The sequence below is a fragment of the Gossypium raimondii genome, chromosome 7, assembly GCF_025698545.1.
Source record: "Gossypium raimondii isolate GPD5lz chromosome 7, ASM2569854v1, whole genome shotgun sequence".
Taxonomy (NCBI): domain Eukaryota; kingdom Viridiplantae; phylum Streptophyta; class Magnoliopsida; order Malvales; family Malvaceae; genus Gossypium; species Gossypium raimondii.
In genome coordinates this window covers 34,380,136-34,386,135 of record NC_068571.1, presented here as the reverse complement: position 1 = coordinate 34,386,135, position 6,000 = coordinate 34,380,136, and positions in this window count along the sequence as shown.

Genomic DNA, 6,000 nt, shown 5'->3' with positions numbered 1-6,000 from the left:
GATCCTGTAAGGATTACTCCTTTGTATGCTTCTTTGTAATTCCTTGAGAGGGTTTATGTCTTAAGATTTGGGTAGAAATCTTAAGGGAGTTGTAAGGCTAAACCTTCTCCTCAAAGGTTGAAACAAATTAGTGAATTTGGAAAAATCCTTAGTTGTTGAAAACCAAGATAGTGGAGTAGGCATTTGGGGTCGAACCACTCTAAATCATTATGTTCATTGTTCTATCTTTTTTTTTCTAGCTTTCCTAAATTTAAAAAAAATCCAATTCACCCCCTCTTAGCGATTTTGGTTTGATCAATCTAGCTAACACGATCTATCAAATCAAATTCAAAAACCTTCTATTTAGTTTAAAATAAGTTGAAAATCAATTTAAAATAGCAAGTTAACTTTATATTTTGGATTTCACCATTTTCAAACCAAAAATTAGTTTAAAAGCTTTAAATATTTTAAAATCTCGTAATAGTTTATCAAATCTCAAATTATAAAAACAACAAGCTTAGAATTATCAATAGGAATTTGTAACACCCTATATCCGACCTGACCATCGAGTTCGGATACCGAGTGCCATAATCACCCAAATTTCTTAATAAGTTCCTAGCCGAATATTTACACCCCTAGCCAAATTATATACCTTTACCCGTTACTCAATTTCATAAGAAATAATGCTTTCTCATTTTAATCGTTGAAATAATTATTATTCCATACATGTACTAAGCTCGTGTTGCCATTCCATCTTGAGAAACTCGAATGTTATTATAGCTTAATAAGACTTATGACTTTGCTACTATTATATCCAATAATTTCCTTAAGGCATGACCTCGAAGGGTGCCTCTCTATATGTAAGAAACAACTACCATATTTCACATGGACGTGGCTATCTCTGGCTTGAACCTCTATCACGTCCTTGAGTCAACCCTTGACCCTGCAACCATATATTTCTAACATAAGTTCAAATGAACTTAGTAAGATCCCATTCAATGGTGTCATATAGATTCTCTAGTTCAGAAGACATTAAATGAAACGCTAAATCTAAAACTCCCTGTGTATCGTTGAGAGCACCACATATTTCTTGGCTTAGCCAGCGCTTAGCATTCCTCGTTCTATAGTAGTGGATTATTGGGTGATCCATCCCAATTGGCAGATCCTTACCGCATTACCCTTATTATGTCCTCGCAATTTGACACGGGTTAGAACCTTCTTTGGAATAACACCCCCTTTTCAGTCATTCTCATCGGCCATCTTTCTGGGGGGATTAAGCGTATATACAAACTTCCTTTTTATTGCAATTTCGTACTTGCATAGTGACCCTATAAGATTTTACCCACTTTTGGTTATCCTTCCATGTCATCCTCGATGTGTCAGACAGTATCTGACGACTAACTCTTCCTCAAGTTTTTCCTTCGCGAACTTATTTGACATGCTCATGGCACTATTCCATCTCACCTTTGGTGGGTTCCCTTATTGTCTCGGAGGTCTATGCCTTTCGGGCACCCATTGCTTGTCTATACTTTGTGATTTATCGCGCCAGTCACGTTGCCCTTATGGTTTCAGTTCTTGGCGTACCTACTGGATGACAAGCTCCCCCTATGGGATTCCCATGACTTACATCTTGGCGGACTTCTCCACTTTTACCGTCTATGTAGACTACCCAACCTAACCCCATGTTTAATGTCCTAGCGGACTACCTATTCTTATGTCTCGGTGGACTCCTTTGGTTGCCTTAGCCAAGTTAAGGTCTTACACCCTTCTTATCACGTATTCCCTTGGTCATGGTGAATCACCCCGTGTTTATATCCCGACGGACTATCTATTCTGTGTTTACTGTCCCAGCAGACTATCTATTTTGTGTTTACTATCCCAATGAACTATTTTTGTAGATGTCATGGAGTCTTTTATCCATGGTCTTACTCATTATACGTGGCTACCATAGCATCTTTCATCTATGGTCTTACAGTGTATACCTTATACCTTGTACCATACTATCATGTCATCTTTCATCCATGGTCTTATGCTATGTACCTCATACTAGACTGTCATAGCGTCTTTCATCTATGATCTTACACTATATACCATCATCCCGGTGTCACCTCAAAAGACCAATCGATATCGTCATCACGGTAAATACCTTTCCATAATACAGATTTCTGAAATCCTCATCCCATTACCTTCTTTACACCACCTAACCTTGATGATCGAACACCATAATGTTCCCTCCACAAAGCCCGGAGCTTTGCTTTAGGCAATAACTAACAGGATCACTCCCATTTTTCCCTTCCTAACTTCGTCTATCCCCTCAACAGTTTTCTCCACAGTTATCATGCAGTATATGCAAAATATTGACATACAACATAATAGCATGGAGTACATTGAATCCCCTAAATCATACCATGATCATTTTATGCATACTGACATGCATTGACGAATACTCATGTTACCATGCATACATGTCATACTAACCCAATATAGAGATCATACCAGCCGTGTTGGAGTATAGAATCTCACCTTGTTTCCTTATCCTTAGTAGCTCAGCTCGTCAAATTTACTAGATCCTCCCTTGTCCTGGTAGTAGTTCCTTTTTCTCTACTATTAGACCTGGCTTCTTATGATGGTAACAACATGCAAAGCCTTCTACAACTATATCCCCCTCTTCTTCAGATTGTTTGAAGATGATACTTGGTTTAGAGAAGGAGAATATGGGTGAACAGAATTATGGAGAATTTTGTTTCCAACTCGTCCTATTTATACTCCCTTAGCACGATCTCCACAGGCCATTGCTATCACTCAGCCCTAATTATTGTGTCTTCCACTATAGAATCAGCCTGTTCTAATCTAACCAAACTAGTTTTGAGATTTAACTTTCCCTAACTAGCTACTTAAGTTTCTAAGTGCCTTATTAGTGCCCATGAATTTCTATTCCTATTCAATTAGATCCCGACTCTTCTTTGAGTTCTGGTATTTGGGATAATTGGGTGTGACAGAATCAAAATGTTACCTCAATTTCAAAAGAACGACGGGTTTTAGATCTAATTCGGTGAAAAATGTTTGAAGAACAATAACGAAATTGATGAAGAATACAGGAATTTTCTTTAAAATTAAAGGAAGAATTGGTGTTTGGAATATTAGAAAATCGGTAGGGATGAGTTAATTTGAGAGAAAACTCAGTTTTTTTTTATTTTAGAAAAAATTTCAAATGGAAAGATAAATGGAGGGAAAGAGACATAGGTGGTTTAAATAGGCAAACCAATTTTTAGAAATTGGGAATTACTCTTTTGTCCCCTTTCAGTCTCCACCCTTTTTCAAATTAGTCCTTTAATTCAAATTAAAACTCATTTATTTAATTATTTTCAAATATGGTTTCTTTTTTAAAATTCATTTTAAGAAAATTAATAATCGAACACTAAATTTTAAATTTTCTAACCTAAATTTTAGTCTTAATTATTATTTTATGATTTTTTATTTAGTTAATCACTAATCCTTATTCCGAAATCCGGATCGGATATCCGGTTCACTAACCAGGATTCACTAACCCGGTTCTACTAACATGATTTTTGGGATGTGACAAACTTGGACAAGTGTTATCCAAATTCATTTGAACTTGGACAACCATTTGTCCGAGTTCATCTTAGATGTGATTTTAAATAAATATTTGAAAAATTACGAAAAGTTAAATAATTATTCAAAACTTTTAAAATTATAAGAAATTATAAAATTTATTTAAAAGTAAAAATATTTAAAAATTATTAAAAAAAATTCTTGGAATGAACCTAGACAAGTGATTGTCTTGGTGCATTTGGACATGGACAACCATTTAATATTTTTAAATATCTTTTATTTTTACTAAAATTAATAATTTTTTATAATTCCTAATAATTTTATATTATTTTATTATTTTAAATAATTATTTAAAATTCACATTTTTCTAAGTTCATGCTAAAGGTGATTTTTAAAAAATTATTTATTTTAGGGTTTTTATTTTTAAAATATGTGCATATGGATGCCATGTGTCATCGTCTAATTGGTTTGTCAACCATGATAGTAAAATTTAACAATCAAACTTGGTCAACATTAACAGTGAGACTTCATTGATTAACTTTTTATATTTAAGGGCTCAGGTGCATAATTTTTATGAAGACTTAATTGATTTTTTGCTGAGGACTTTTTTGCTTTTAAGACTTTTATATTTAATACATTGTCAAATTTACCATTAAAAGAATCTATTACTTAACTTTTTTTTTCAAATTTTAAATATATATTTACAAAATAATTTTGGAATTTAAATTTATAAAAAAAGCGAAAAAAATTCAACAATGTTTTCACAATTTTATATATTTGAGCTAAGTATGTGCAAAATTTACAATTTATTTATTTAAAGATTATAAAAATATTCATTCTTTTAATTATCACTAAACCAGAACAGGTTTTTAGCGGCGTTTTTTTAGGCCTTTAGCGGCGCAAAAAATGCCACTAACGACAACGTTGCTAACTTTTGCAGCGTTTACTTAAAAAAAAGACGCCGCTAAAGATAATGTTCTTCAGCGGCGCTTAAATAAAAACGCCGCTAAAGATCATGTTCTTTAGCGACGCTTGGTAAAAAAACGCCGCTATAGATCATGTTCTTTAGCGGCGCTTTCATCACGAACGCCGCGAAAAGTAATGTTCTTTAGCTGCGCTTTTATAAAAAACGCCACTAATTTTGAGATTTTTGTAAAATAAAATTTTCCATTTTAGCAGCCCTCCTGTAACAACAAATCAAAAGCAACCAGATCTAAACCAGCCAAAAACAATAAAATTATATAATATTTCAAATTAAACGAATAAAATAATATTATTATCAATAAATAAAAGTGAATTCATACTTTTCTTTACAAAAATGTTAAAAGTTAAAATGATAAAATATTTATGCAATGCACTATGACGACGGAAGTTGCGAATCTTTGAAACATCTTCATCATAATGAAGTCTGCTTGAAGTTCGTCGATTTTTTGCTCGCTTCTCGCTTCTCTCGATGCCGCATATGCTTTAAGTTGTAGCTGGAGTTCTTCATATTTCTTTTGAACCTCTCGCTTCTCTTGCTTCTCATGCTATGACCTCTCGCTTCTCTCATTGCAGCCTCTGCTTCTCAGCAGACCTCTGCTTCCCTCGTTGCCGCCTCTACTTTAAGTTGTAGCTGGAGTTCTTCATATTTCCTTTGAACCTCAAATGTGGTCGCTTGCATCTGAGCCATCTGGTCTTTTAACCTCTGAACTTCAGCTTGAGCCTGACTCCCCGAAGCCATGTATTGCTGCGAGCTGAATCCAAAATGTTGGGTTGGACTAACAAAAGATCCTTGAAATCGAACCCGACCATACCTTTCAGGACCCAAAACTTCAATAATAATCCGGTTATCAATGTCTTCTAGATGAACAGAACTATCACTAGAAGCAATCGCTTCGTACTCCGCCTTTTTATCCTTTAGTTTTTCCTAATAAATAAATCACATAGTTAGGAACGCAATATATATTAAAAAAACAAATGCAACATAACAATAGTCGCATTACAAGTAATGAATTAAACCATTAGAAAATAAACACTATAAATAACTAAAACAAGTCAAATCGTATTAAGTAAACGTACCATAATTTCACCAGCTTCAGGAGTCATAGTAGATCCATCTTTCTTCCTATGTGTAATTTCAAAAAGTTGAAGGCGTCCAACTTTTTGACCGGACGACTATTCCTACAATATAGTAGTAAAAATATTATTAATCGAAAGTTATACATATTTGTCAATATTAAAAAATTAAAAATACCTCCGCCTCAGCTACACATGCAAAACTTCTCGACCCGGCTGTGTGAGTCAATTTATTTCTACGTGTCATTATTTCAAATTAATCCATTTTTAACAAATATTCATTTAAAATTAAATTGAATTTTAATTAATGAAAATAAACAAATTAAATAGTAATTAATTCAATATTTTAAAATTAATACTATCTCTTTTACGATTATATAAGAAATTATT